At 36.0% G+C, this 21,757-nt stretch overlaps 1 protein-coding gene and 1 long non-coding RNA gene across 7 annotated transcripts in view; one reads left to right on the top strand and one right to left on the bottom strand.

The window, feature by feature from the left end:
* LOC115209732 (transmembrane protein 245) overlaps nucleotides 1-21,757 on the top strand; it is a 482,091-nt gene that overhangs the window by 246,102 nt on the left and 214,232 nt on the right. The window lies entirely within an intron of this gene.
* LOC118762584 lies at nucleotides 8,064-13,461 on the bottom strand. The gene is made up of 3 exons (XR_004998341.1): nucleotides 13,311-13,461; nucleotides 11,488-11,494; nucleotides 8,064-8,089 (listed from the first exon to the last, which is right to left on the bottom strand). It is a non-coding gene; the product is annotated as an uncharacterized LOC118762584 (long non-coding RNA).

Genomic DNA, 21,757 nt, shown 5'->3' with positions numbered 1-21,757 from the left:
GAGGCTGAAATGCTTTGGGTTTACACCAATGAGAGAAACTTCAATGAGGACCAAAAAGTAAACTGAACGAACGACAGATACTTGTGCAGACCTAAATAAGGTTCCAACAGCCATGCATACTATATTATCAACTATATTACAGGAGTTCTGGGTTCATTCCTACTGCATGGCACCTTGGGCAAGTATCATTCAACTATAGCCTCAGGCCCACCAAAGCCTTGTGAGTGGATTTGGTAGACGGAAACTGAAAGAAGCCCGTCGTATATATGTATATATATATGTATGTCTGTGTGTGTTTATGTGTTTGTGGTTTTCCCCCCAACATCGCTTGACAACAGATGGTGGTGTGTTTACGTCCCCGTAACTTAGCGGTTCGGCAAAAAAGACCGATAGAATAAGTACTAGGCTTACAAAGAATAAGTCCTGGGGTCAATTTGCTCGACTAAATAGGCAGTGCTCCAGCATGGCCACAGTCAAGATGACTGAAACAATTAAAAGAGTAACACTAATGCTTCAAAGAGTCATCAACAATGAAGGAGATGTCATACCTCTTCACTTGTATTCACAGAGCTTAAGAGTCAGTGCCACTGTCTCCACAGAAGTGTTGGAGAATGTTGTGAGGCCCCGGATAGACAGAGTACACAACAGAAGACTGTACTTCTCATAAGACTAGGACAACCCGAGCATGAATGTGTGGCAATCTCCATAATCATATTCTCCCAGACACACGGCCTCCTAGCTCACCTCATCAGACTTCAATCGACTAAACTATTATATTTGGGCAGTAGTTGAGAGAGAGGTCAACCAACACACCCATAACACTATACAAGCTCTCAAGTTTGCCATAACCATATCTGAAATTGGTAAAGATCATCTGATTCAGGCATGTCAGCACTCCCACTGCTGTATTGAAGCAGCCATTGGTGTTGGTGGAGTCATTGAATAGTGTAGTAAAAGGGTTCTCAAGATTATTTTGACCTATTTGCTTTCAAATACAGCTTTTCTTTGATGAGCTATGTGTCTCGTTCTAAACTCATATAAATGACCTCAAAAAACTGATGCACCCTGTATCTATCTATCTATCTATCTATCTATCTATCTATCTATCTATCTATCTATCTGTCTGTCTGTCTGTCTGTCTGTCTATCTATCTGTCTGTCCATCTTTCTATCTATTTGTCTATCTATCTGTCTATCTGTCTGTCTATCTATCTATTTATATATATATATATATATAAGGTAGTTTTGGTGAAGCATCATGAGGTATAACTTTAAAGAAAGTTGTTGTGTAAGTACCTTCTTGCATTGCTCCATTGTTAATATATGTACACACACACACACACACACACTTATTCTTTGTACACACACACATACTTATTCTTTGTAAGCCCAGTACTTATTCTATCGGTCGAACTGCTAAGTGACAGGGACATAAACACACCAGCATCGGTTGTCAATGCTAGAGGGACAAAAATGCTAGAGGGACAAATACAGACACACAAACATACACACACATACATATATATATACATATATACGACAGGCTTCTTTCAGTTTCCGTCTACCAAATCCACTCACAAGGCTTTGGTCGGCCCGAGGCTATAGCAGAAGACAGTTGCCCAAGATGCCACGCAGTGGGACTGAACCTGGAACCATGTGGTTGGTTAGTAAGCTACTTACCACAAAGCCACTCCTGCGCCTATGTAGGCAACCCTTTTTTTATGTTTAATATAGGCAAACAAACTTTTAGTGTCTGTTATTATAGGCAAACAAACTTTTCATTGCTTGTTTTATATATACAAACAAACTTGTTATTGTCTGTTTTATAAAGGCAAACAAACCCTTCGTCTGTTTTATATAAACAAATAAAACTTTCTTCATCTGTTTTATATTGGCAAACTGTTCATTGTTTTATATAAGCAAACAGGCCTTTAGTTAACTATTTTATGGAAGCAAATAGTTCAAATAGTTTTAATTTATACTTTTTAATATATATATCTTTTATCTTTTATTTGCTTCAGTCATTCAACTGTGGCCATGTTGGGGCATAACCTTGAAGTTTCTAGTCGAACAAATTGACTCCAATTTGTTTTTTCATACTTATTCTCTTGGTCTATTTTTGGTAAATCACTAAGTTACAGGAATGTAAACAAACTACCATTGGTTGTCAAGCAGTGATAGGAGACAAACACAAGTACAAATACACACATATATACATATATATGTGTATGTATGTACACAATTGACTTTTTTCAGTTTCTAGTTTCTGTCTACCATATCCAGTCACAACAGTGGGACTGAACCCAAGACCACGTGGTTGGGAAGCAAGTTTCTTGACCACACAGCCACATCTGCATCTATATTCACTTTTTATTATTATAATTTTATCTGAGTGATTGTTGGGCCTATGGCCTTTTCAGGTTACTCCCAGACTAGTGAAATCAATGTACTTGATTTTCTGCATGAAGTTTTGAAGATCAGTTTCTGCAGGGAGACTGTAGACCAGTGGTTCTCAATCAGGGTCCATAAAAGACTTTTAGGGGTCCACACAACAAAATAGTAAATTGGGGATCCATAGCAGTGTTTTAAGGACCCCAAAAAAGCTTTGTTTTAAATGTATGTATTAGTATGTATTGCAAGAAACAGCTAGGTTTCTTTCTTGAACATTTTACAAAGTTCAACCTACAGAAGTTAATGTATGAAAAACAAACTAGGAATTTTGAAAGATGTTTCTATAAAACCAGTTTTAATAATCAAAAGGGGTCCATAGATAAAAATGGTTGGAACCCCTGTTCTAGCATGTCATGCTAAGAATATACAATCACATCATCAAAATCTCAAAGTTACAAGGTAATAACATGATTAATTCAAAACTAGTTTTTAAACACTGAATGTCTTGACAGGGGGCACCAGTATAAAATAATAATCAAAGGGGTCCATAGATAAAAAAAATGGTTGTGAACCCCCTGCAGTAGACAAAGAGAGAATTCAGAAAGAATTGCAATCATGGCAGGATGTGATTGAGTATAATGATTAATGTAAGGCTTATTGAAGGAAAACAGGTAAAGTGCATGATTGGGAGTGGTTTGTGACTGCCTAGATTATAGAAAATACAACATTTTAATAATGATAGAAGTGACAGAGTAAAACGACTGTGTCTTCTTTTTTATCTTTTAGTAATTTCTGTTTCTGGACTGTGGCCATGCTGGGGCATTTCATTGAGGTGTTTAGTCAAACAAATTGGCCCTAGTATTTATTTGTTAAGTCTAATACTCATTCTATCAGTCTTCTTTTGCTGATCTGGGGATGTTGGCTTAATTTACAGGGATGTAAATAAATCAACACCAGTTGTCAAGCAGTTGTTGGGGACAAACACAAACACATACACACACACACACACACGTGCATGCATGTGTCCACACACACACACATAGGCCGGGCTATAGTAAAAGGCACTTACCCAAGATACCACACAGTGGGACTGAACCAAAAACCACATTGTTTCAAAGCAAGCTTTGAAACAATGTGGTTTCAAAGCAAGCTTTGAAACAATGTGGTTTCAAAGCAAGCTACGTCTGTGAACCTGTGATTCTAATGTGTTGCTGAGAGAGTCTTTGAGTGGTTACAGTGCATTGGTGAGTAAATTATTGAGATATTGAAGTGTGTTGGCTGGAGAATCTTTGCTAATTAGTTAAACAGCCTTCCATTAGATGTTTGTACATATAGCAACACTGCAGCAGCACTATTCCAGATATCACAACAGTACTCAAATGTGGTTTTTATGTTAAAGTACAGCTTACAGCATCATGGTTTTGTTGACTGAGGCTAATTTGTCATGTCCACATTGAATGAATCTTGTATATGGGAGGAAGTTTTAAAAAATTAATAACTGAATTGTTTTCCCCCCTACATATGCAACTACAGGACTGATATTTACATTAATTGGGACTGGCTATATACATTAGTAGGGTGTTTTGTTTGTCTTTCTTTTCTATGTTAACCATTTCTTTGCTTAAGTTATCAATCTTCCATGAGTGCTGGCCTCTGTCATTCTCCACAGTTTAATCAGTAAGTAAAATGACCCAACAGTTGCACTTCTAATGTTTAGCTTTTAGAAATTTATTTGCTTGTTTATTCTTCTGTACTGAATCTCTACCTTACATTAAATTGCGTTTTTTTTTTCTTCTTTTATTTATTTATCTAAGGTGGACTATAATAGCATTGGCTGCCTTTAGAATAACCTTGTCATTCAAAAATCTTTCCTCATTTTCTGATATTACTGTTATCATCATCATCATTGTTGTTGTATTTGTCATTGCCATTATCATCACTGTCATCATCATTATCATTGTCGTCGTTGTTGTTGTCATCATCATCATGTCATCACCGTTATTATTATTATCATCATTACAAATGTTCAACCTCTCTATCTCAGATGGTCTCTCATCATGGCCCAGAACATTGTCTAAATGACATCCCCCAAAACTAGGCTTACTGTTTAGAGCCACAAAATTCTTCATCACTGATCAGATGCTGGCTGGTGCTGTGGAATTCACAAAGATTTGCAGTGTTAATTTCAATTCCTCTGACAAGAAAGGTTGCTTGCAATAGACAGAATCCACCCTATCCAGGGGAAAGTATGTTTCTCATTTACTTAGTATTTTCCTGTTATTTGGGAAAATATTAGATTAGCAATGCTACATCAGGCTGGGTAACTATTGACGGCAGAAAGGCTTTCTTGTACCTTTTAACCCTTTAATATTTAAAGTGGCCACAACCAGCCCAAATATTCTATTTGTTTTATGTTCAAACCAGCCAGATCTGGCTTCTAACACCTACCCTACAATGTCATTCTCATTATCATCATTTAACAATCATCATCATCATCATATAGGTATAGGAGTGGCTGTGTGGTAAGTAGCTTGCTTACAAACTACATGGTTCTGGGTTCAGTCCCACTGTGTGACACCTTGGGCAAGTGCCTTCTACTATAGCTTCGGGTCAACCAAAGCCTTGTGAGAGGATTTGGTAGACAGAAACTGAAAGAAGCCCATTGTATATATGTATATGTATGTGTGTCTGTGTTTGTCCCTCCAGCATTGCTTGACAACCGATGGTGGTGTGTTTACGTACCCGTAACTTAGCGGTTCAGCAAAAGAGATCGATAGAATAAGTACTAGGCTTACAAAGAATAAGTCCTGTGGTCGATGTGCTCAACTAAAGGCGGTGCTCCAGCATGGCCACAGTCAAATGACTGAAACAAGTGAAAGAGTAAAAGAGTAAAGAGTATCATCATCATCATTTAATGTCTGCCTTCCATGCTGGCATGCGTTGGATGGTTTAACAGAAGCTGGTCAGGTAGAAAGCTATACCAGGGTGTTGTATCTGTTTTGGCATAATTTTTATGACTGGATGCCCTTCCTAACACCAACCACCCCACAGAGTGGACTGAGTAATTTTTAGGCAGCACCAGCACAGGCAAGGTCAGTTTTGACATGGTTTATATAGCTGGATGCCCTTCCAAATACCAACCACTTCACAATGTGGACTGGATGCTTTTTACATGGCACCAGTACTGACGGGGTCACCAAGTAACTTGCAAGACAAGGCATTTTGAGAGGGGAGGGGCATTGGAGGAGGTGATCTTCAGTTAGATAATGAAAGGTTAGAGTGTGACAGAGAGACAGAGAGGGAGAAACAGGTGTCTTGCTGTAGAGGAGGTACATGGTTATCATATCATTGAAATCTTGAAACTCCAAGATAATGCATGATTAATTCAAAACAATGTGACTAGATAAGAATTACATTTAACAGATACTAAATGGTTAAAGTTAAAAATTTATGTTGAGTCTTGTCTCCTTTTACAATGTCATTCACATCAAGGATGCACTATAAATATTCACTCCAATACTTCAGAAGAATGAAAGCCAAAGTTGATTATGATGGAAGGCAGCTACTACACACACAAACATCTGAGACCATATCCAAAAGAAGGCCATTTAATAGATTAGCAAAGATTCAGACAGCATACTGCAACCACTAGCTCATAGATCTGTTGTTTCCTTTCTATGCTTTTTCTATGGCTTCTGCTACTCTGAACTAGCTATTTGTTTACCCTTCTTCTACTTAGGCCCATCTAATACACCATCTTTCTTCTTTTCATCATCTCTACTCTACTTCATGTCACACATTCTGTACCAAACACTACTCAATCATTTGTCTTAGAGGTGCAAACTTCAGGAATTCCCTCCCTATCTATGTTTTTCTGGGTACATTGGACTTTTGAATACTCAAACTAAGCACCAATCACATCAATCTCATTTGTTTCAAGCTCTAGAAATTTGTCAAAGGTCTTAGATTTTCTCTTCATTTGATGAATTAATACTAAAAAGGATAGAGAGAGAGAATGGGGGTCCCCCCCAGCTAACAACTTTTCATCAGGTTCCAAATAAACATTTATCAACAATGACATTAACAACTCTTACGTCAACTTTTTTCATCTCAGGCATAATGTTCACTGGCCCTATAGCTTAATTTAAACTTATGATATCAACCATTTCAATATTCAAAGTTATTCTGAATATTCAACAGCTTGGGAAACAGTATAGCTTGGATAAGGATCATTTCATCAGAAATTCTCCAATATCACAAAGCTAACTGCATGACTGCATGGCCACACTGTTGACCTTAGACCCTTTATCTTCATTCAATGTTTATCAGCTTTGAATTATATTCTTACTTTTTATATCACCAAAATTTTTCATTCATTTTTCATGCTGCTTCTCTTTATTATAAACTTTAGACAAAACAGTTACATATTCTCAAGATATTCTCCTGATATACCTAGTATATATTATCCTGATGTGATATTGATTAGGATATTTTTTCAACATGAATAATTATTTATTGTTTGTTAGTATAAGAATTAATTATAATTAATGCTACTTATTTTCACATTAGAGTACTGCTACAACTTACACTAATTGCAGTTTCTTGATCCTTAACCTAAATAGCACCCTCATATAATGTTTAGAGGGTGGGGTATATTTTTAACTGTAAAAAGTGATATTTACAGTTAAAATATTAAAACTTAACTATAAAATAATGGTCCTAGCTACCAGAAATGAGATATGATTGGTGCAAACAATTATTTAAAAGGATAAGACTCCCTTCAGTCATGAATAACAGTGGGATTGCACCTAGAAAGTTACCTTCCGAGCACAAGTTTGGGCAAGATTGTTTATGGAAGGCCCGCAGTCACCCATGTATACTAGCTTCCCCTCTCCATGCCACCAGTGTTATCCAAGGGAAGGACAAAGGCTAATACAGCTTGGAACTAATGATGTCATAACTCACTTCTACAGAAGAGTGAACTAGAGCTATGTAAAAATAAAGTGTCTTGCTCAAGAACGCAACACATAGCCAGGTCTGAGAATTGAACTCTCTGCCTCATGATTGTGAGCCTGCTGCTCTAATCACTGAGCCATGCACTACTATAAATTAAATATTTTGGCAAGTGCTGGTGAGTGACATCAAAACTAAGTGGTAGATTATTGTAGCTGATGAAGATCAGAGTCAGTTAGTGAGGATTCCACTATAATTATCAATTTTACCTTTTATTATTTTAATCCATTTGAGATAGATTTAAATGGAACATTAATCAAACTTTTCATTAAACAGCCCAATGTGTCTTTAATTCAATTGCCAGGTGTCTGTAATATTTAAATTCAGTTCATTAGAATTGCTTGTATTACATTATTTTTGTTAAAGTGAGAGAAAAGTTGGGCACAAGAGGCATCAGATGTGGTGTGCAAGAGCAACTGTGCTGGTATGATCATGTGATGTGTATGGCCGAGGATAGCTGAGTGAAGACGTGTCACACCCTAACAGTGGAGGGAACCTGTGGAAGAGTTAGACCCAAGAAGACATGGGTGGTGAAGCATGATATTCAAACTTTGGGCCTCACAGAGGCAATGACTAATGACCACGACCATTGGTGATATGCTGGGCTTGAGAAGACCTATCAAGCCAAGTGAGATCGTAGTCATGGCACATAACTGGCACCTGTGCTGATGGCACATAAAAAGCACCTTTTGAGCATTGGGCCTGATGCCAGTTGCATGTGAAAAGTTCCTTTCGAATGTTGGGCATTGTGGAGGCAATGACCAAGACCTTTGGCATTATGTTGTTCTTCAGAAGACCCATCAAGCCAAGTAAAATCACAGTCATGCCAGATACCACAAATGGTACCCATGCCAGTGGAACATAAAAACACCCATTACACTCTCAGAGTTGTTGGCGTTAGTTGTTGGCCAGTGGCACGTAAATGCACCATTACACTCTCAGAGTTGTTGGCATGTACAAGCACCCATTACACTTTCAGAGTTGTTGGCATGGTTTCTATGACTGGATGCCATAGAAACCATGCCAAATCAGACTGGAGTCTGGTACAGCCTTCCAGTTTGCCAGCCCTAGTCAAACCATGCAACCCATGCCAGCATGGACAGCTGATGCTAAATCATGATGATGCCAGGGACCATCTTCGACAGGATTCATTTTGAAGCCAATTAGACAGATTTGTTCAAATTAGGTCTTGTGCCAAGAGAGGGCACCATGCACACACTCAAGTGGAGGATGCTATGATGAATTTTTAGTGTATCATTGTAGTTAATGGTGTAGCCTCAAGCCTTCAATGCTTTTTGGCTGGGGCTGGCACACTACACAAAGCATAAAACATCAATCTTCAGTTTTTGCAGAGTAAGTGTCCCCACTGACATTTTCTAACTGGGCTCCACACTTTCTAGCATCAGCCTTGATTATTGATCCCTATTTTCAGTTGCATATCTTTTGTGTCAACTATACCTCAGCCTGTTTGAACTATAATCAATGTACCACCAAAAGTGTTAAAGACTAAAATTATAGAAGTATATAGAATTATAGAATTATTTTTCAAATGTATTTCTTGTGAAGAAGATAATGAAAAATAAGTTGTATCACAATATTTAAAGAGAAAAATCAAAAAATACCAAAAAAATAGAAAGCTTTGACAATGTCTGATTTGTGGAAAAGGATAAAAAGGAAACTAAAATCCTTTAAAGTTGTAGATTGGCTTTTGGTATTTGAGTGTTTATGTGTGTGCATATATGTGGATATGTATGCTTATATATGTATAAGCATCGCTGATTATATCTATGTATATATCTACATGTATTTATACATGAATAGTTTGAGGCTTATGACAAATAACAACTTAGTAATATTAATAAATGTTCCAGTAAAACTTACTGCAAGTTATTCTGACATATTCCAAAGTTTAATTTTATGATAGGTTTTTTTGGAAAAAAAATGTATAAAAGAAACAAATTATTATAAATATGAATGCTGGAAATTTCATAAAATTTTCATCACAGCCACCAAGAAGAAATTTTACTAAAATTAATCATTTAAGTTCTATGCTTATAGAACTGGAAGAAAATATTCTTCTAAGTAGCTGACAAATTTTCATTCAGAAAATGGCTTCTCATATTTCTTTCTGTAAAGTTGACATTAAATCGAGAAAATTTTTTGAAAAGTTATTTAAATGAAATATTTTTCTTAAAATTTGCATTATATCGATATTGAATATCATAACAATCTTATGTGAAAATAGTGTTTCAGTGATATAGAAACAGTTGCCAGTGTATTTAAGTGTGCACTGTGCATTCTTCTTCTCACATATTTTATGTCAGCCAAATATGGAAAGAAAATCACAAATCTACATTTAATGGAATATCAGCACTTCTAATAATGACCCGAACAATACTTGCCAAACCATCTGTGTTACTGATAAATTATCTGATGTTGTTGTAAAACGTCAAAATATGCAGGGTTTTTTTGTTTTTTTTGTGGTGGGGTTGCTTTTTGTAACTTGCTGGATTAGGAGGCAAGAGCAGTCTTCATAACCCTCACAGGCCTTCTGAAACTATTGAGGTTGACGTTATAAAAGGTGCACTTAAACTGTTGCAAGTCAACATCTGCAGGAATAATATCTGCAAGGAGGAGATTCCAGTGGGGTAGCATAATGAGATTAGTGGTAGTGATTAGTGATGGGTCTATTGTATGTGGGGGGGGACAAAACATGGATGATGATAGGAAAAAAGGTAAGAACTTTAATAGAAGTGGCACAAAACCAACTATCTCTGAGAAACAAAGGCCATTATAGTGACAACAAAAAAAGGCACAGAGAGAGCCATAGTATGTCTGTGAATCAGAGATATATGTTTATATCAATCTGTCCAGTGGCCTTGGGATGTTGTAGTCTAGGATACCTGTGAGTATTTGCAACAGCAGAATTGCCCCAAAGTGGAAGGAACATTGTATTGTGGACCTCACTTCTGCTTCATAAAGTATCAGTAGATGTTGAGGGCTGAAGTATTTTCTATTTTCAAAGAGACGAGCTAGTTTTGGGGGCATGATCCTAGCTACGTTAAGGATGTGCTTTCACCAGGAGAGATCATTGGTGATAGTGAAGCGTAACACATTCCAGAGACAGTAATACTTCACACAACACATGAAATACCATCAGCATGATCTTTAGTCTTTCACATCTCTATCCTAGTATCTATGGGATATTTTCAATATATAACTTATATATTGCACTATAGTATTCTTTCTGATATGTTTTACCAAGCATAAAGTCTTTCAGATATGCTATACAAGCAAAGGCAATAATAACTAGAAGGGAGAACATTTATGCAACCATGTCACCTGCTAAAAATAGTAATTGAATTTTTCTTAGATCACACCCTATCATTTCTTACTGTTTTTATCCTCTTGATTCGTCTTTCTTCCTACTCAGTTGATAGAAAATAAAAGATTGAGTATACAATAGTGATGTAAGAAACTTTCTTAGTAAGCTTACTGCTGCTAATGAACACACAAAGAGTATGTAGAGACAACTCCTTAATCTTGCCAGACAGTAAGACAACCTCTTTAGTGTTGGTATCACAATAAAATGCACTCAGTACACTCTCTGTAAAATGATTAGCAATAGGAAGTGTATGAAGATATAGAAATCACAGAGACAAAAAAATGGAACATGCAAGTGAAATGTGATCCTTAAACCATCTAGGTGAGCTGCAAATTCATATCAAATCTGACAATATGTTGACCAATACAGACTGTTTGCATGAAAAAGCAGATGTAGAAATGATGGTGATGATCATGACAGTGGTAGTAGTGGTGGTTGTGATGGTGGTGGTGATGATGATGATGATGACAATGATGATGATATATCTTAAAATTTTGGAGAATAAAGTTCCTCTTTTTCTTAATTCATTGTTATCTTCATCATTCTCATTATCCTTATTCAGTATTAGAACATAAATAGAACATATTCAATTTTTCTTTTTCAAATTCTCTGCAAATAAGTTTTGTTTGTTTTTTTGTTTTGTTTTGTTTTTTTGTTATTTCTTTTTTTCAATTAGAATTCCTTTTGTTCTCAGTAAACTCATCATCTTAGTTTAACAAGACTTTTCAGGTGGTTTTTTTAGAAAATCAAAATGTCCTCCAACCATTTACTTGTGTGTTTTGAAAGATGATTGACAACTAATTATTGATAATTACACTTTTAGCAGTCAGTGTATTTATGTAGATCAAACAGCTTTTATCATATTTTTTGTTTACACTTTGCTAATCACCTGTTGTTATTGCTTAAATATCAGTTACTTATTTCTTCTTTTTGGAATTCTACATCTGTCTAATATTATTAACACTTTGTTTGTTGAATAATAGAAATAAGATCTTCAACTGATTAAATAGGCCTGCAGCTTATTATAAGATAGACGAAGATGAATTTCAAGCCAACAAAGGATATATATGCAGTTGCTTGTGCTACAAAAAACAGCAGCCAAATTTCCCTCAAATCATACCCTCCATTTTCATTTTACTATTTTGAATCCACTGCAAAACCAGCCATATCAAGCCCAAATATTCTATTTGTGTTATATTTAAACTGGTCAGTCTGGCCTGTCATACCTACCCTAGAATGTCATTCTAAAAATATACAATTACATCATTGAAATCTCAAAGCTATAAGATAATATATGATTAATTCAAAACAGTGTGAATAAATATTACATTTGGCCAAGTAATCTCAATGATAAAAGGGCTAACTCTCAGCATAACTATTGCTGGCTTATCTATACTGGTTGTAAAGCCTACTTGTTCACGTTGCCGAATTGCTTGAATGAGGTACATCCAAGGCTAGGTGATTATCTTTGGCCACTGATACCTGGACAGAATTTGTACTCGGAACACTATGAGCAAGAATAAATACCACAAGGCAACTCTTCTGAGGTTCTCACAATTCCACCAACCTACCACTCTGAATTGCATTTATTGACCCCAAAAGAATGAAAAGCAATGTTGACCCTGATAAAGTTTGAAGTCAGAGAGCAGGGAACTGGAGCACAATGCAAGGCATTCCAACTCCAACTGATGTGCTAACATCTCTGATAATTCAGTCTTGATAAAAAAAAAGCAGCCTTTTCTTACCTTTCAAAAAAGGAGTAATAATAAGGGAACTTCTGCATGGTTGATGACATCCTAGAAATAACAACCACATCTCCCTCCAATCAAACTGTACTATCTTAAAAAAAAGAAAGACCACTTTGACAGTGTACTCTTATATATTCAAGAGAACATGATGGTCATGCCTGGAATGCCTTTGACCATAAGTTTGTTCCATCAGGGCTGACTTGGAAAAAAATGGGGACTAAACAGCAGCAACAGAGGAAGAACATATTGGATACATAATGGATAATGTAGTTTTAGATATACTGTTCCTGAAAATGAAAACCAGATGGTTGCAGCCTTTGATCTTAGAGCTACTGATCAGGGATGTCTGTAGCTAAAAAACAACAATAGCCAAAACATCAGATGATGAAAATATTTGCTTAGATCAGAAACTAATTAAACAAATATGTACATCTTCTGATGTTGTTATTGTTGTTGTTTAACTCCAGACAACTCTAATCAGCAGCTTTAAGATCAAATGCTGCAATCATCTTGTCCACTTAAAATGGAGGGAAGTTGTGGAAGAAGAAAACTCAAGAAGACATGGATTAAAGTATTAAAGGCCAATCTCAAAATGCTGAGCCTTAGGAAGGAGATGACAGAGGACTAAGATATGTTATGCATTACTGTACTCAAGAAGACCTTCCCACTACAACAGAACTGAGATCCTAAAACAAAGGTTCCAATTAAAAAGCACTGGTGATGGTGCCACATGAAAAGCACTGTTGATGGTGCCATGTAAAAACCTCCTAGTACAATCTGTGAAGTGGTTGGCCTTAGGAAGGGCATCCAGCCATAGAAACCAAGCCAAAACAGACTATGGAACCTGATGTAGCCCCTGCGCCTCGCCAGTTTCTGTCAAGCCATTCAGTTCATACCAGCATGGAAAATGGATGTTAAATGTTGACGATGATGATTTTATGTTTTCTTCAATTTATTATCAGCCTTTTTTTCCTGTTAACTGATTGGATAAATGAAGCATTGAATAAACTTGAAAATCAACTATTTTCATGTATAAAAGTTCCAACTGAGTTATTGTTACAGTTGCTGATACTTTATCTGAAATGCTTAAGACTAGAAGTGTTTCAATTTTAAAAAAATTTTCAGACAGCCTTAGCTTGGGAGCTAAGCCTAACACATTAACCATTTATGTTTCATAATACAGCTTATGCATACACCATGAAGGCAGTGTTATATGTTGTTGGCATCAGTCCACATTCACTTTAGGAATGTGTTCATCAAGATAAATCATCCTATTATACTTTCACTTCAGAGTTTATCAACCACATAAAAACACCTAAATACCATTTTTACTTTTATCACTTTTGTTTTATGTTCACCTACAACTCCACCGCTCCTATTTTTTAAATCTTCCTTGGAGCTTCCTGGAATTTTCAATTTACATGCATAGGTGCAGGCATGGCTGTGTTCTAAGAAGCTTACTTCCTAACCACATGGTTCCAGGTTCAGTCACACTGCATGGCACTTTGGGCAACTATCTTCTATTATAGCCTTGGGCAGACTAAAGCCTTGTGAGTGGATTTGACAGACAGAAACTGAAAGAAGCCCATCATATGTGTATGTGTGCATGTGTGTCTTTGTGTCTGTGTTTGTCCCTACCACCACCACCACCACAACCACTTGCAATTGGTGTTGGTGTGTTTATGTCCCTGTAACTTTGCAATTCAGCAAAAGAGATTGATAGAATAAGTACCAGGCTAAAAAAAAAATTACTGGAGTCAATTCATTCAACTAAAAATTCTTCAAGGTGGTGCCCCAGCATGGCCACAGTCTAATGACTGAAACAAATAAAAGATAAAGACCTTGCATTCAAAAAAATTTTGGATTTTAGAAGTTTTCAGATTTGGGAATTTTGGATGAAGGGTTACTAACTGTATTAAGATTATAATTTGCAGGGTTATCAATGCCATATTTGGTACTCTATATTTACAATATCTATATCTACATTAAGATTCAATCAATTTCATATGCAGTTGTCATCAGGTGTCTTATTTCTGGATATGTTCATGATTTCACACTTGATTTGAACTAGAAACCTTTATTTCTAAACTAAGTGGATAGCTTTATGCACTGTTCTGGGTTAAGAGATAAAGGTTTCTAGTTTAAAAAAATCTGCATAACCTCAAATTACCTGCTGATAATCAGAGGTTGAACTAGCAAACCATTACGCAGATATAAATATTCTAAAAAGAAATTAATAGTAGTTTAGAAAAAAATGTCATCATCATCATCATTATCTTCATTTAACATGCATTTTCTATGTTGGCATGGGTTGGACAGTTTGACCAGAGCTGGTAAGGCCAGGGGCTGCACCAGGCTCCATTGTCTATTCTGGCATATTTTCTGTAACTGGATACCCATCCTAATGCCAGCCACTCCACAGAGTGTACTGGATGCTGGATGCTTTTTATGTAGCATTAGTACCAGTATCAATTCTGCTGTAGCAAATGGGTCTTCTTGAGTACAGCAAGGTGCCAAATAAGTTCTCAGTCATCTCTTTCATAAGGCTCAGTGTCTTGAGACCAGCCTTCAGTACTTTGTCCCATGTCTTCCTGGGTCTCCCTCTTCCACTAGTTCCATCTACTTTAAGTTATATTTATTAGAAAACTTTTTTCAAAAATAAGGGAAAATGAGGTTTATATTTCCTTCTAGGTCTTTTGTCCTGAATTTGATGACTCTCGCTTCAAGAGACATTAACTCTTCAGTATTCAGATTATTCTGTCAAAATTAATGCATATTTACTCACATTGTTTAGATTTAATCACATATTATCTCATAGCTTCAAGATTTCAATGATGCAATTGTATATTTTTAGAATGATATCATAGGGTAAGTGTGAAAGGTCAGATCTAGCTGGTTTAAATGCAAAACATGCAGAATATTTGGGTTAGATATAGCCTGTTTAAATCCTAAAGGGTTAAAACTAGTATTTTCGTTAATGATTGACCTCCCCACCAACTACTTGCTGTATTTCACTAATTTATTCTTACAAGTGTATTGCAGCATTATTTTATAAGACAGTGTATTTTATTGAAAAACATCAATGGAAATGAAAGCCTTTGAGAATGTATGTTTTCCCTTATATCAAATGTTGAGCTTTCCAAGGGACCCCTGTTAAACAACTGACACAACATCTTGTGATTTGTCCAAAAAAATCAATAACAAATTGTATGGTATTTTCTAAACTTCGCTGAGTTGTATAATTGTCATTACAACATTGTACAATTGCCAATACAGATAGAGAGAGGAGAGGTTTTTCAAAATATGCATATTACTAAAGAGAGAACTGGGGGGAAATTGTGTCCATATTAATGTGTTGGTATTGTGCTAAAGAAAATGAAAGCTGCTGTCAGTCAAAGGAACAACACGGATTATTATCAGAAAAATTTCATTTCATGAGGAAGATCTGAATGCCTGTGTTTCCATGCAGCTTAAGAAAGGCAGATTTTGCATTAAGCAAGAATTTCTTGCTATATGGAGCTGGATTATATACATTTATCCATGCTAACAGCAGGGTTTTGAAATTTTTGGTCATTTTCATTTTGCTAGATGCCTTTATGTGCTTATTCAGTGCTATGATATGGCTATAATTTGCAATATTAGTGAAAAGAATAACCCAACTTCTGGGTCAAATTTTGTATATCATACATGCATGCACACACACACACAAACATGTGGTGGCGTAGTCAAAAACTAATCTTCCTAACCATGTGGTTTTTAGTTCAGCCTTTTGCATGGCGCCTTGGATGAGCATCTTCTACTATAGCCCCAGGCAGACTAAGCCTTGTGAGGGGATATGCTGGATGGAAACTGAAAGAAGCTTATTCAATATGTACATATATACATATACATATATATATATATATATATATATATATATATAATATATATATATATACACACACACACACACATGTATATATGTGTGTGTGCATGTGTTTTTGTCTTTGATATAATTGAATGTTACCATCATACAAGGGGTGACTCTCATTTCTAGTTTTCTATACATGTCCAGTCATGGGGAAATATTAATCTGTGTGGAAACAGTGAAAACTGGTGACAGGAAGGGCATTCAACCATTGGTGGAGGCACATGGCTTAGTGGTTAGGGTGTTGGACTCATTATCTTAAGATTGTGGTTTCAATTCCTGAACCAGGCAATGCGTTGTGTCCTGGAGTAAAATACTTCATTTCATGTTGCTCCAGTCCACTCAGCTGGTGAAAAGGAGTAATCCTGTGATGGGCTGACATCTCATCCAGGTGGGGGAGATATACTTCATAAAACTGGAAAACCAGTCTTTATGAGTTGGTATGACTTGGGAAGATAACTTTACTTATTTTACTATTCAGCCATAGAAAATTTGCCTCAATGAATGTGATCCATGCAATTATGGAAAGGTGGCTATTGGTGATGATGATGATCATCATCATCATCATCATGATGATACATCTTACCCACATGGTTTCCAATTCAGTCTGACAATGCAGTATGTTGAGCAAATGTCTTCTGCTACAGCCCAATACAGCCACAACCTTATGAATGTCTGTGACAGAAACTGAAAGATGCTCATCATATGTGTACAGACATGTATGTATGTATGTATGAATGTATATATGTATGTATGTATCATGTATGTGCGCATGTGTGTGTGTGTGTGTATTACACACACAGCCATCTATAAGTCATACTTGAAGTAAAGACATCATTGAAAGACAAAATTATAGTGGTATTCGGAAAGGTATAATATTTGTTATGGACATAATGTGTTTAAAGGCACAATATATATTGGAGGGAGATGAGGAAGATAAAAATCATCCCAGTAATAATTACTGACAACACTGAATGCATTCCTGCTTTGTTGAGCATTGTCAATGGCATATATTCACAGTCAGCCACTTCCTTACATAAGAGTTGTCACAATAAACATTCACTGGTGTTGCAAATAGCCATCTGGCTGAATAAAAGTCCATTATATGAAGTAGAAGCTGTATAATATTAAAATAGCTACATATGTAGTATACCTAATATAAATACATCATTAAAAGACAATGATATTTTTTCAGGAGGTAATATTTCTCATGGACATGCCATGTTTAAAAATGCAATATGTATTGGAGAGAGAGGAAAATTAACTGAGCAGCAGCTAGTGAGAATGCCAGATGTATTTATACCTTGTTGGGAATTGTCTGTTGCATGTGCTCACAGCCAACTACATGTTTAGATGAGATTTGTCACCACTGATAAATAGGAAAGCAGTGAATAAACATTCACTGGTACTGCAAATAGTTATGCAGCTGAATAAAAATCTGTTATATGCAATAGTGAAGGTACATATACCTTGGTGAAGACACATGGCACATGGCTTAGGGTGATGAACTCACAGTCATAAGATCCTGAGTTCAATTCCTGGTAACACATTGCATCCTTCAGCATGATACTTTATTCCACATTGCTCCAATCCACTCAGCTGGCAAAAATGAGTAGTACCAGTATTTCAAAGGGCCAGCCATGTCATGCTGGATCTCCCTGAGAGCTATGTTAAATGCTCTGTCACATGCAGATTAATTTCATGAACTTCATAAGCACAGGAGTGGCTGTGTGGTAAGTAGCTTGCTAACCAACCACATGGCTCCGGGTTCAGTCCCACTGCGTGGCATCTTGGGCAACTGTCGTCTACTATAGCCTCGGGCCGACCAAAGCCTTGTGAGTGGATTTGGTAGACGGAAACTGAAAGAAGCCCATCGTATATATGTATATATATATGTATGTGTGTGTGTTTGTGTGTCTGTGTTTGTCACCCTAGCATTGCTTGACAACCGATGCTGGTGTGTTTATGTCTCCGTCACTTAGTGGTTCGGCAAAAAGAGACCGATAGAATAAGTACTGGGCTTACAAAGAATAAGTCCCGGAGTCGAGTTGCTCGATTAAAGGCAGTGCTCCTGCATGGCTGCAGTCAAATGACTGAAACAAGTAAAAGAGTAAAAGAGAGTAGGTTGATCAGATCAACTGAAACCCTTGTCATTATAACCGACAGCGCCATTGAGTGATATGCAATAGAAGCAGTATTAGATTGAAATTGCCATGTTGAATTGATATACATGAATTTGACAAATGTGGAATTGACGTATGCAGGGTTGATACATATTAGGTTAATGCATGTAGAGTTAATGTATGTTGAGCATTGATTTATGTACAATCACTTCAGGTAGACACAGGCTCAGTAATAGGTGGATACAGAAGATGCAAATGCAGTCACTAAAATTTTTGTGGGGCAATGAAAATGCTTTGAACATCCCCCTGAAAAATTAGGTGTGCATCTGCCAAGTAAATTTCATTCCTGCTCTTATGCAATGAGAATGATGTATGCAAATTTAACAATGTAGAATTGACTTGTGTAAAGTTCATTTTGTTGAGTTTACTGATGTAGAGTTGGAAATCCTACCATTCAGTTATTTTTTGGAGGTGGATTTTTGAGGATTTCTATGGGGTTATCAATATCATTAATTGCAGGTTTATTGAGGTTTTTATTTAAGCGGTTAAGTAGTTTAATGTAGAGATTGTTTTTTTTAATATAGAGATTTTTTTTTAATGTAGAGATTTTTCATGTATACTTGTTTATAGTTAAAGGTAGACAAAATAATAGATCACTGAGTTTGTGTTCTAGTGGGTGTTTTGATGAGTAGTAAAAACATCTCAAAGTTATTTTCCTATTGCAAACAAATGTGTGTTACGTTCAACTTTACTAACAATTCACTGAAATGTTGTCATCTCCTGATGTGTTTTTCTTGACATCCATGTGGCACAAGCACGGGTATGTGGCAAAAAGTTTGCTCTCCAACTACATTGTTTTGGGTTCAGTCCTACTGCATGGCACCTTGGGCAAGAATTTTCTACTACAGCTCTGGGCTGACTAAAGCCTTGCAAGTGGATTTGGTAAACAGAAACTAAAAAACGCCCGTCATGTGTGTGTGTGTGTGTGTGTGTGTTTGTGTGTGTTACTGTTTCTTTGCCTTGACATTACATAATAGTTGTAAACGGGTGCCACTATCATGTATAAGCAGTAGTGTACTTTATTTCCAATCTTCCATGAAAGTATGTCTTGTGGGGGAATATTACCTTACTCAGAAATAGGTGAGGGTTGGCAACAGAAAGGGCATCTGGCCAGAGAAAATCCTCCTTGACAAATTCATTAGGTTAATGCATGTAGAGTTAATGTATGTAGAGCATTGATTTATGTACAATCACTTCAGGTAGACACAGGCTCAGTAACAGGTGGGTGCAGAAGATGCAAATGCAGTCACTAAAATTTTTGTGAAGCATAGGAAAGTGGATGTTAAAACAACAACACTGACAATGACAACAACAATCCCAACATTGATGATGATAATGTTAATAGCGATGATATTGCTGATGACAATGTGGACTGTAAAACTGGGCAGTATTCACTTCAATAGCTACTTTTTATCATTATTTTTTTAATTATACGTTATTTTTTTAATTATACGTTATCTTTTTAATTATATATTTGGCTTCAGCTATATTTTTAAGCAGTTGGTGTCTTTGTTCTTAATCTCAATTTTTGTAAACAAATGTATGGCCATACTTTAAATTTTGTGATAAAAACATGTTCTCAGTTGTATAATTGTTTTTAACTACTTTTAAATATATAGAAACTGATATGAGTTTTGGATAAATTTAATATTAAGCTTATCAACTGAGCATATGATTAAGTTTAGGTTTTCAACTTTTCATACACAGTTGGAAAAATCCGTGTTCATAGGTTTATATATATTCATTTTATGATTGTTTTTTTTTAATATATTTTAATGTCTCTCCACACTCCTGCTAATAAGTTGAATTGTTAGTGAATTGTAAACCTGACGTGATGCCCATGCATGTATATGCACTTAAATAGAATGCAAAGAATGTAACAGTGCAGCAAAGCTAACAAACATTATCTAGGAGATCATTGTTAAAATCTCGTAGTAATATTACATTGCCAGGCAATGATCACTGAAGAAATCCTGCAGGAAGCAGACATCAACAGAACTCTCTCAAACAACTCAGGTAAATTAAAACCAAAAAGAAATTTTCTTTCCCCTACCCCTTTTTATTGACAAACCCGGAGAGCATGAAAGTAGATCTCAGCCTACTAATCCAATATTTAATCAATAATTATCCTTATATCCACAGAATACAGTTTCTGCATCATCTAGCCATGATTTACTATACACCGCAAAATAAATATACTTGAGTCCCAATTTTAATGTTTTTTTACATTTTTTTTTTGTTGTTAATTCAATCACATTGTTGAAGATTAGGTCTTTGGATTCATTTGCTTATGATATATAGTGATTCTCTCAACTCTGTGGGCTGCTTCCAACTAAAATTCTTCAAGGTCGTGTCCCAACATGGCTATAGTTTAATGACTGAAACAAGTAACAGCTAAAAAAGGTGTATGTGTGTGTGTGTGTGTGTTTATGTGTATGTATATATATATACATATATATAAGAGGAAAAGATAAGGAAAACAGCACTGAGAGATGAGGGAGTCACACTGTGCAGTATTCACACATTGGTTCCACTTTAACCTGACACTACAAAAATATTTAAATAAGGACTTGGTAAATGAAGACAATTCTCAGTACTGTATTATCTAAGAGCTTAACAAATATTCTTCTTTCACTCCAACAGCACATGTAATGTTTTCATAAATTTTGAGGTAGTTGTGGTCACTGAAAGCAAAGATATTATTTTTCATCATCATCATCATTATTTGCTGATATCATGTTGCAACATCATTATTTTTTACATATTCCTCAAGGATGAGAGAATACTGAAGTGTGACATAGAAGAACAAGTCTCCATTATGTCTAGCTATATATGAGAGGATGCTGAAAAGTTCCTGGTTTTGGATAAAAGAAAATACAGGAGGATCAGTTAATTATGATTTTATTCATCATATTCCCCTCTCAGATTCACACACTTATTGCAGTGGTCCTTCAGTTTTTCTAAGGACCACTCTAAAACAAACTCGGAAGGTTGGGCCACCAACTAGGCCTCTGTAGCAGCAACCATTTCCAAATCAGCAGTTTTTTTGTATTTTAGCTATTGGGCACACTTTTTTGACAGCAATTAGAACTCCTTTAACTTTTTGCATACTTTTCCTGTGAGATATATTT

This window comes from Octopus sinensis, linkage group LG3 (genome assembly GCF_006345805.1).
Source record: "Octopus sinensis linkage group LG3, ASM634580v1, whole genome shotgun sequence".
Classification (NCBI taxonomy): Eukaryota; Metazoa; Mollusca; class Cephalopoda; order Octopoda; family Octopodidae; genus Octopus; species Octopus sinensis.
The sequence above is the reverse complement of the archived record's forward strand: the minus strand, read 5'-3'. Positions and strand labels throughout refer to the sequence as shown.